This window comes from Rhinatrema bivittatum, chromosome 1 (assembly GCF_901001135.1).
Source record: "Rhinatrema bivittatum chromosome 1, aRhiBiv1.1, whole genome shotgun sequence".
In the NCBI taxonomy this organism is placed as follows: Eukaryota; Metazoa; Chordata; class Amphibia; order Gymnophiona; family Rhinatrematidae; genus Rhinatrema; species Rhinatrema bivittatum.
This window is the reverse complement of record NC_042615.1, coordinates 119,456,994-119,468,101: the sequence shown is the minus strand read 5'-3', so window position 1 is coordinate 119,468,101 and position 11,108 is coordinate 119,456,994. Positions and strand designations below refer to the sequence as shown.

The following is an 11,108-nucleotide window of genomic DNA, read 5'->3' as shown; positions in this document are numbered from 1 at the left end:
TGCTAAGGCAGTGTTTGCTGCTCTCCCTCCTCCTTCCGGGTGGGGGGGGGGGGGGAGGTGCAAGGAAGTCAGTCAGTGTGTGCAGTTGTGACACCTAGTGGCTGGATTTATTATTTTCCATGATTGTAAGGTTTTAGAAAGAGTCCTAGTGCATAGCCCCCTGGCTTATGACTTTTGCTATCGTGCTCGGACTAAAGTAGATTGGGAGGGGATACAAAATAAGGGGGGAAGGGGGAATGGCACAGGTTGTTGCAAATAAAGATTCATGTTGCCAGGCCCTCTTCCCTATCCCGGTTCCAACTGAACTGGAAGCGCAGAACAGCAGGCGGAAACTGCCAGATCAAAAAAATGATTTCATGTGGGATTGTAGTTTACTAATAACTGTAGAATAGCTGGTTTGGCCACTTTAAGTGAAATCTAAATGCTCGAGTTGCTGACGATCTCTTAAAACTGGATTTAAGAAGTCCTGCTGCCAGATACAGAAGTCTCCAAAACCTTCACATCCAAGACACAGGTTTCCTTCCTTTCCTGTATGCGTTTTCCTTTTCTTGCTGCTAGAAAGGTTTTCCTATATAATTCTGAATTTGCTATGAGCCAGTTCCGAATTGTTTTACTGCACAAGAAGAGAAGTTTGCAGACAAAGGAATTTGGGAAAAGAATCCGTGCAAAAGTAAAACTGAAACATACTATAAAGTAGACAAAAGGAACAGGCAGCCAAGGCTTTATTCTCTTGTACATCTGTGATTTATTTTTCCTTTAAATTTTTTATAGATATTTTGTTTATCTCGTGTTCTGCCGGTGTTTTCTTCCAGTGGACTGTAAAAGTCAAGTTTGTCCCCTAAATTTGGATTGTTTTATGTGCCTTGTGATAACCTGGACAGCCAGCTTACTCCTTGCCAAAAGCCAGCTCTAAGGCTTATCACCATCTAGTCCTTACTGTCTAAAGAGCATGATTTATTAATGGGCATATGTTCTTCAGTTTGATATTGAATTAATTGAGTTTTAAGGGTGGGGGGGGACTGAGAAAATGTATAGAAATGTGCTAAGTCAATTGAGAGAGGTACATAAAGGAAACAAAGCTGATTTAGAATGCACAACATTTTGATTTTATTTTAGATGCCGTGCTTGTCCTTTCCTGTGACTTATTCTGCTAATGGTAACAATTTTTAATGAGCAAAAATTCGATCTACCCTGTTAACTGTCACTTTTCAACCTAGTGACTTAAAAAGTAGCTTATTTCTGCCTTGTTTTTTATTATTTTGCAATTGCTCCAGTAAAGCTGCTAGTGGAATTTTTTTTTTTTTTTTTTTTTTTTTTTGCTGACTACAAGCAAGAATTAAAGTCTTCAGAATGATTGGCACTTGATGCTAGTTTGCAGTGCTACATCAAATGTTTTTCAGCTACGGAGCATGTTCACATAGATGGTGAATTGTGTGGGTACGTGGTAAGAGGATTTGTCAAAGATTTGCATCAATGCAAAAATGTCACCAGATTTAGCAATTCAGCCATCTTTTTTCTTTCCCCATTTTTAATGGGAAGAAAGACAAATGTGAAATCAAAGCAAACCTGCCTTAAATCTGCCCAATGTGTGTTAGCAGTGTGGTTGCTGGATGATTTCTAAACTGAGATACTAGAGAACAGAGTGCCCACACTGTACTTTCCTTATCCACCATCCCCTTTAGCCCTCCCACTTGCTTCTAAAATTTCCTGAGTTTGTCCTGTAGATGACATTGTATGGAATGTATAGCAAGGAAGCTTTGCACTTGAAATGTGGCCCGAGGAGATTTATAATAAGCGTATGATTGGCTGGTTAACAGCACCATGTCTTGTCTTGACATGACTGACTATATAATGTCATCAGGAGCTTCCTCTGTATGCTAAAAAGGTGGTGTTCTGTGCCACAGCTATGTTTTTATAACCAAGGGAAATCGCTTCTGAGAGCTGGTTCTTTGTACTGGATAATGTTTGAAACCAAAGCAAAGTGAAATGCACATTCTTTCAATAAGAAACATAGACGTATAGAATATGATGGCAGGTAAAGTCCTAAAACCCATCTAGACTGCCTGGTTTTCTTTTTTTTTTCTATTTTTCTGCAATGGTATAGACTATAGATAGTTGATCTATGGCTTTCACCTCACTTCTCAGCAGCTAAGGATCCCTCTGCATATCCCAGGCTTTCCTGAATTCTGTTACGGTCCTTGCTGCCTCTACTTACAGGCTAGAAACATGCATACACAGTGAGCCGAGAAGAGGAAACGATGTGGTTTGCAATTGTTTGTGTTGAGTTGAATTAAAGATTGAATAAATGATGCACAGCAATTCCACAGGGAAATGTTTCAACTTCTGTGTGGCTTGGGTAATTTAAGCAATATGAAAACATTATCCATACGCTGGCAATGTTTACTTCTAATTCAAAGCAACAATAGTTGATATTTAACAAATAAATTGCACAATAAATTACAGGCTAGGGCTCAGATATAAAGTATCCATACAATTATTGGTTTTTCTGTTTAGACTAAAGCACATATAATTAAGTTAATGCTGTTGTAATGTCGTCGTGCAAGTTGTTTCAGTTGCACATTTGATTAGATGAATGGTGCTCATGTATATTCTTAGAGTAATGTATTGCAGTTTTTTTTTTTTCCTAGTTCTTGAAAGCCATTTCAGCTTCTTTTCCCCGTCTCTTTTGATTGCAGGCTTGAATCGTAAAGTTCACTATTCATTGGTGAACTCTGCGGATGGACAGTTCTCCATAGGTGAATATCTGGAATTATCAGTCTGGAGAAGCCGTTGGATCGGGAGTTGCAGGCAATGTACACACTGACTGTGAAAGCTGTAGATCAAGGGTCACCTCTGAAGCTGTCCTCTGTTGCAACGGTTGTGGTGTCTGTTCTGGATATAAATGATAATCCTCCGGTTTTCGAACACAGAGAATACGGTGCTGTTGTATCAGAGGATACAGCGACTGGGACAGAAATCCTTCAAGTTTATGCCACCAGCAGAGACATTGAGGCTAATGCAGAAATCACTTATTTAATAGCCAGTGGAAATGAACATGGAAAATTCAGTATCAATTCAGAAACAGGTATGGTTAATGGGGTCTGTTATCTGACCTTGCCTTCCATTCTTTGACTTTTGTTTTGATTACAAAATTGTATTGATGCCTCTCTTTAAAACCCCTCACTATAACACGTCTATCAACAATATCAAAAAACTTTGATTCCAAAAGCAGTCTTCTGTAAAGTAGGCTCTTACTTACACACACACTGTGATTTATGTGGTTCTCTACCAGCTAAGCTTTTTTAGCTACAGTTTAAAGTGAGGCGCATGAAGATCTAGATTCTAGAAGACATTTCATACCTTCAGGTATTAACTGTGTCTTTTGTTATTTTAGGCTGTTTTCTAGGAATTTTTCCTTAATTTGTTATGTAACGTTCTTCCTTTCTGAGCTTAACACATTTCAAATGGTTTAGCATGAACTGTGTGGCTGTATCCAAAACCTTGATTTGTGATGTGGGTATAGCAGTAAATATCCACAGCACTTTCTCACACTGTCAGGCCGATACAGAAGGATGCGCGGGAGAGCTGGCGAGCGCACAGGCCACTCTCCTTGGCGCACGATTCAGGAGGGTGCCCATGCAAATTAGGGCCCGCAACAAAAGGAGGCGCTAGGAACACTAGCGCGTCCCTAGCGCCTCCGTTTTGACAGGAGTGGCGGCCATCAGCGGGTTTGACAGCCGATGCTCAATTTTGCTGGCATCAGTTCTCAAACCCGCTGACAGCCATGGGTTCAGAAAACGGACACCGGCATAATTGAGCGTCCGTCTTCCGGGCCGCGGGCCGATTTTTAATTTTTATTTTTAATTTATTTATTTTTTTTTTTACTTTTGGGGCCTCCAACTTAATATCGCTATGGTATTAAGTCAGAGGGTGTACAGAAAAGCAGGTTTTTTTTTTCTGTACACTTCCCTGGCGCCGGCAGAAATTAACGCCAGGCTTTGGGCAGGCGTTACTTTCTGTATCGCGTGGGAATAACTAATAGGATCATCAACTTGCATTTGCATGTTGTGGGCGCTATTAGTTTCGGGGGGGGTTGGACGCGCGTTTTCGATGTGCTATTACCCCTTACTGTATAAGGGGTCCAAACCTGGACTAACAGTGCGCTCCACTGGAGCGCACTGTACTGTATCGGCCTGTGTGTTTTCTAATGAGTTTTTTGTTTTTTTGTAATTTAAGACAATTCTATATTGTTTCCAAGTCTATTTAATAAAATAATTAACCTCGTACTGCAGTATTCTCATACCATATTCAGAATTCTTACCATCTGTGGTTTTTAATTAAAACAAAAAAAAATGTTGCTATGTCATTTTATAAAGTGTTAGCCTTTGCATTGGAGAATATAAAATGGACTTAGAAGAGGTCTTGACGAGTGGGAAGTGACATCATCACTGCAACATGGTCGCTTGATTTCATCGCTCTTCGAAACATCCTCATAAAGTGCATTTAATGCTGGCTTAAGCTAGTGAATTGCTCTTAATAAAAACTGGAGGCAAGCACAGGGTGATACCAGATGCCCCCCATCGGAAAAAATCGTCAGTTTTCTTACGATTCAAGTGGATCCCACTTTGAGACCCTCGGAAGCATGGCAGAGCAGGCGGAGGGAAATACAGTGAAGCAGGCCCTGCAGAGGAAAGTGTGCTAATGTGTGCAGGTAAGAAAGATGCACTTACCAGGGAGGACTTTCGCATTTGGTTCCGGGACATAAAATCGGACATTAAGTCCTTAAAAGATGAGTTTCTGGAGACCACCTCAGACTTACGCACCGATCTGTCCGAGGTTCTGAGGAGGTGGAAAGAGAGTGGAAGACCAGCGCTTGTCGCTGATGCAGTTGATGGGTACAATAACCAATCTGCAGGAGTCTAACCAAGAACTGACAAATAAATTTGAAGATTTAGAAAACAGGTCTAGGCACTCAAACAAGCAGATACGGGGCTTACCGGAGACTGAGTTGTATGGTAAAGTGCAACTGGAGGTTCAGAAAATTTGCCAAACCATTTTAAGTGCAGATTCGGAAGGAGCCGAAACTCAGGTGCTCTTGCTGATTAAAATCAAATTCTCGCACAGAGCCCTGGGCACAGCGCCACGCAACGTGCCCTGAGACATAATAACCTGTTTTCACAGCTATGCCCTGAAAGAACGAGTGATAAATCAAGCGGGAAACATGGCAGCATTCTCCTGGGACGGCCAACACCTGGCATCGTATCAGGATCTCTCATCGGACACACTTTGCAAACGGAGAGAGTTGCAATCTGTAACTACAGTGCGTAGGAAGGAGAAGATCAAGTACAACTGGTTATTCCCATCCAGCCTGGCATTTACTTTGAATGGTATCACCTCCCAGATTAAATCGGAGGCAGAAGCGCTGCCTATCCTCAAAGCAGCCGGTATTGTAGTAGTAGTGGATAAGCCGCATCATGGCCCCATGGAAGTGGAGAATTCCAGATGACAGCGAATTGGAAAAGGGGCCGGGGGATCGCAGGCCTCGCAGCTATCAGGCCTGGCCTGAGGGAGACAGCTCAGTAGTGCAGTGCAGCCAGGCATGGCTTCAGTCTTTTGTCTGCTGGCTGTTCCAGCTGGTGACTTTTATAAATGCTAAAACTATAAATTGGGAATATGCTGGGGTAAGACAGGAGGTCAGATAAGGGATGTATGGCTTGTTTTGGCTTCAGTATTTGTTGTGGTGCCTTTATGATAAGTAAGGAGTAGGGTACATTCTGAATGCACATTAGGATGCAGGAGGATGAATGGTGGTGATTGGGTAGGGAGATGGGTACGGAAAAGTCTTGGTCTGTGAGATAGGGCAAGGTGTTAGGGGAGAGGGGAGGAGAGAAGAGGGAGATGAAGAGGAATAGGAGGGAGGAACTTTGGAGGTTGGTGTGGGAGGAGAAGGATCGCTAAGGGCAGAGCTCAAGCCTCAAGGATTCTCCCACCTGGGAGATGTGCTCTGGGGGGGAGTGTGGCATTGCTGGTCTAGGGATGGTAGGGGTCAAGGGTTTGGTAACTGAAGGAAGCCCTGGCTCAGTCATCTCCTGTTTTGGGGGGGTTAGGGGAAAGGAAGAGATAAATGTTGGGTAGGGTGTTACAGCCAAAATTGACAGTCTTCATGAGAGATATTCACAGCCGATATGTTATAATGTTGTTAGTATTTACATTATACGTTATGAGACAGCAAAGCTGATATATTTGTTATGTTTTTGACCATGGCTAATAAGGCAGTGAGGTGTGTGTCCTGGAATGTACGGGGCATTTCAACACCTGTGAAAAGAAAAAATCTTAAATTTTTGAAAAAAAAAGATCTGTGCACATAGCTTTGTTACAGGAGTCGCACCCGAAGGACCAAGAGCATGAGAAACTATGTAAGAAATAGGTGGGTCAGGTTTTTTATGCCTTCTTCACATCCAAAAGTAGAGGGGTTTGTATTTTAATTCACAAAAATGTTCCACATGTGATTAGCCAAGGAGATAAAGAACCCGGAAGGCAGGTTTGTTCTGCTGGAGGGATCTTTATACGGTCAAAATTTGCATTGGTTAATATTAATGGCCCAAATCGCGATCAGACACCCTTCTATAACCATATGATTAAAACAAATCCCTGAGGGATTGGAATGCTTGCATTGACCCTGTTAAAGATAGATCAGAGAAGGTATGAGGAATGATGGAGTCTATTAAAGGTCTCAATATTTAGTGCTTAGTTTGAATGGGTGGACATCTGGACAACGCGCAATACCTGTCCATCACTCTGAAAGCCACCTGGATATGTTTTTATGCTCCTAATGGGTGTTTAACACTATTACTTCACAGATGTGCTGAATTGTAGTGTATCAGATCACAATCCTATCAAATTGGTACTCACATGTCACAGTCCCTGGCTTCGACACGTTCCTGGCGGCTCAATCCTTCAGTTTTGAATAATATAAAGTTTCAAGAGATGATAAAATGGGAAATCGTAAAGTTCAAAGAAATTCATGCAACAGAGCATGATAATCCTGTTATGCTATGGGAAACTTTGAAGGTAGTGCTGAGAGGTAAAATCATAAGCTATCAAGTCATCAGAAAAAGATCAGAATGGCTAGAGAGGCTTCCCTAATAAAGGAGATTTCAGGATTAGAAACTATGCATAAAAGTACTTGTTCTAGGAAAGTTTGGAAACAGTTAATTGCCCAAAGGAGGGAGTTAGAGATGCTGCAAGTGGAACAAATAGAGAAGACATTGCAGTATATGCAGTAAAACTTATATGAATACGGTACCAAGGTAGGGAAACGTCTTGCTAGTATGCTCAAGCGAAGACAACAAAGCATGATAATTTCCAAAATACACCAAAGCAGTGGGCAGGTTTCTAATAATCAGGAGGATATTTTTAATACATTCAAGAACTATTATGAACTTTTGTATGCAGGGAAAGAGGGGGGTACTGAGGAGGAAACAGACACATTTTTGCAAAAGGTTAAACTCCTTAAGGTCACAGAGGGTCAAAATAAGTAGCTGAGAGACACTATCTTGTTGACAGAAATGTTGAAGGATGGCCAGTTGTTACCCAGAGGCAAGAGTCCAGGACCTGATGGGTTCCAGGTGGACTTCTATAAAAGTTTTTTATGGAATTGGTACTGCCTATGGCAGATGCCTTGAGTATCTGAAAGTGCCTTCCACAGACTGACAGAGGCAACAATAGTCTTGATACATAAGAAAGGTAGGGATGAGCTAGATCTAGGGTCATACAGGCCTATATCCCTCCTAAATGCTGACATAAAGGTTTTGGCTAAAGCTTAGAGTGGAAGGTATTTTACCACATTTGGTGAAGGAGGACTAAACGGGATTTGTGAAAGAATTTTACTCTTACACTAATACTAGAAGTGCTTTTCACATAATCTCTTTAACAATTAGATATAAGGTTCCAGGGCTGCTGGCGTCTTTAGATGTCAAAAAGGCCTTTGATAGGCTTAGCTATTATTTTTTGTTTGCTGTATTGCAAACTTATGAGTTTGATCAGGAGTTTATCAGCTAGATTAAAGTTTTATACTCTAGGCCAGCAGCCAGTGTCCTCACAAACGAGTACCTTTCTAAGCTTTATATAATTGGACAAGGCAGGGGTGTCCATTGTCCCCACTGCTGTTTGACTTAGCTATAGAAGTGCTGGCACAAGTTATTCGTGCAGATGATATTCAGGGGTTCGCGTTTAATGGGCATTCCCACAAGATATCTTTGTATGCTGATGATGTTTTAATAGAGCTGACACAGATTTTGCAATTGGCCCCTCGACTGCTCCACTAGTTGCAGAATATAGTGCAGTATCTAGATTTAAAATTAATTATCAAAAGTCTGAATTATTCTTGATAGGCAGCTCCCAGATTTCTTAGATACCAGAATGTATGTCTCTTTTTAAAGTGGAGTTGGGGTTCAGATATTTGGGCATTTTCATACCTAAACAGTGGTTGGATATTTACAAAACTAATCATGCCCTAATTTGAAGGAAAATCTTGGAGGACATGTAAAAATGGATGGGGTTGTATGTTTCTTAGGCAGGCAGAACTAGGATTCTGAAAATGAATATATTACCAAAATCAATGTACCTATTTCATCATATGCCAGTTACCCTACCCATGAAGTTTTTTTGCAGATATAAATGGGCCAATGCGTTGGTTTATGTGGCAAGGCAGAACTCCCAGGATGAAGTTAAGTACTCTATGGTATACTAAAAATGGAGGAGGCTTTACTGGGCCTCTAGACTGGCATGCTTGCCAACACAGTTAAATTGGGATTTTACGCAGCCCTGGATGTCATTAGAGGCAGGATCAGCAGAAGGGATACATTTGCCTCATGTTGTTTCAGCCTCTGAAGTCACAATGGATGAGGCAAGTAATGAGATCTAGTGTAATTATGGCACACAGAGTAAAGAGATGGCTTATGCTCTGCATGTACAACCAGACCACCATGCTCCATTAGTGGCATTAAGAGGGTCCCAGCATTTCAATTAACATATTTTATAAGGAGCTCTGTGATTGGGAGGATCAGGGATTAAAGTACTTGGGACAACTCTGGGACGAAAACGGGTGGATACCTTTCCAAGACTTGCAGGAGGAATTTAGTCTGGAAGCAGAGGGCAGAGAGATTATCTGTGACATTCACATGCATTTAACTAGAACAGAAGTGATCCTATGGGAAAAGAGAGGACCTACATGGGTAGAAGGGGTGTTAATTTGCATGGCCATAGGTTTCAAAATTATTTCTTCCTTGTACCTTGATATCATCCTGACATGAAGATACAGACCCCCTTACTGCCTTAATTGACAAATGAAATTTAGATCTGGGAGAGAATTTGAAAGAAAGATTGGAAGACTGTATGGAAGAAGGTACACACAGTTTCTGTCTGTAGTAGGAGAACTGAACTCATGTATAAACTGATTAGGAGGATATATAGATATCCAATGTACTTTGTAGCTTTCTCATCACAGACATCTGACTTGTGTTGGAGGGATGTGGGAAGGAGGGTTTTTACTTTCACGTTTGGTGGTCATGCAAGCCTTTAGCAGAATTTTGGACTAGAATTATGACAAAGGTTTCTCAAATAGTGTGCCATCGGGTGTGGTTTCATCCTAAATTGTGTTCACTGGGGCTGGGGACTCTGCTGAGACTTGATAGATAGTGGTGCCTGTGTGGTCATTTAATTTATTCAATCACTCCAATCTTTAAAACTGTGTATACCCAAAGTGCTACTACTGATATACTGGTGAATAAAACGAGAAGCTTGGGAGTGAGTGCCGAGGTGGTGACCTGGATTGCAAATTGGTTGACGGACAGAAGACAATGTGTGATGGTAAATGGAACCTTCTCTGAAGAGAGAGCGGTTTTAAGTGGTGTACCGCAAGGATCGTTGTTGGGACCGGTCCTGTTCAAATCTTTGTGAGCGACATTGCGGACGGGATAGAAGGTAAGGTTTGTCTTTTGCGGATGACACTAAGATCTGCAACAGAGTGGATACGCCGGAAGGAGTGGAGAGAATGAGACGAGATCTAAGGAAACTGGAAGAGTGGTCGAAGATATGGCAGCTGAGATTCAATGCCAAGAAGTGCAAAGTCATGCATATGGGGAGTGGAAATCCGAATGAACTGTATTCGATGGGCGGGGAAAGGCTGATGTGCACGGAGCAGGAGAGGGACCTTGGGGTGATGGTGTCTAATGATCTGAAATCGGCGAAACAATGCGACAAGGCGATAGCTAAAGCCAGAAGAATGCTGGGCTGCATAGAGAGAGGAATATCGAGTAAGAAAAGGGAAGTGATTATTCCCTTGTACAGGTCCTTGGTGAGGCCTCACCTGGAGTACTGTGTTCATTTCTGGAGACCGTATCTTCAAAAAGACAAAGACAAGATGGAGGCGGTACAGAGAAGGGTGACCAGGAGGGTGGAGGATCTTCATCGGATGACGTACGAGGAGAGATTGAAGAATCTAAATATGTACACCCTGGAGGAAAGGAGGAGCAGAGGTGATATGATACAGACTTTCAGATACTTGAAAGGTGTTAATGATCAAAAGACAACGACAAACCTTTTCCGTAGGAAAAAAATTAGCAGAACCAGGGGTCACGATTTGAAGCTCCAGGGAGGAAGATTCAAATCCAATGTCAGGAAGTATTTCTTCACGGAGAGGGTGGTGGATGCCTGGAATGCCCTTCCGGAGGATGTGGTGAAGACCAGAACTGTGAAGGACTTCAAAGGGGCGTGGGATAAACACTGTGGATCCATAAAGTCAAGAGGCCGCCAATGAAGAGTGGGTGACTCGCCAGAATGAGGGCTACTGCCTGGAGTCAATACCCTTATTAAATAAACATACATGCTTACTGTGACTCCAACATCACTCTAAGCTTCAACAGCAAGAGGAAAATGTGGAAAAAAGGATTCACACTCACAAAGAGGGGAGTAGCTGGCTTGTTACGGCGGTTACTACCCCAAATCAAATAAGTCTGATACTTCACTTCAATGCATACAGCATAGTTCTCTGATTCAACGGCAGGGGAGAAGAAAACCTGATACTTCACACATCCAGCAGAGCTCTC

At 42.0% G+C, this 11,108-nt stretch overlaps 1 protein-coding gene across 5 annotated transcripts in view; it reads left to right on the top strand.

Moving 5' to 3' along the window:
• The window catches only part of FAT1 (FAT atypical cadherin 1), a 373,940-nt gene that overhangs the window by 253,237 nt on the left and 109,595 nt on the right, over nucleotides 1-11,108 (top strand). The window lies entirely within an intron of this gene.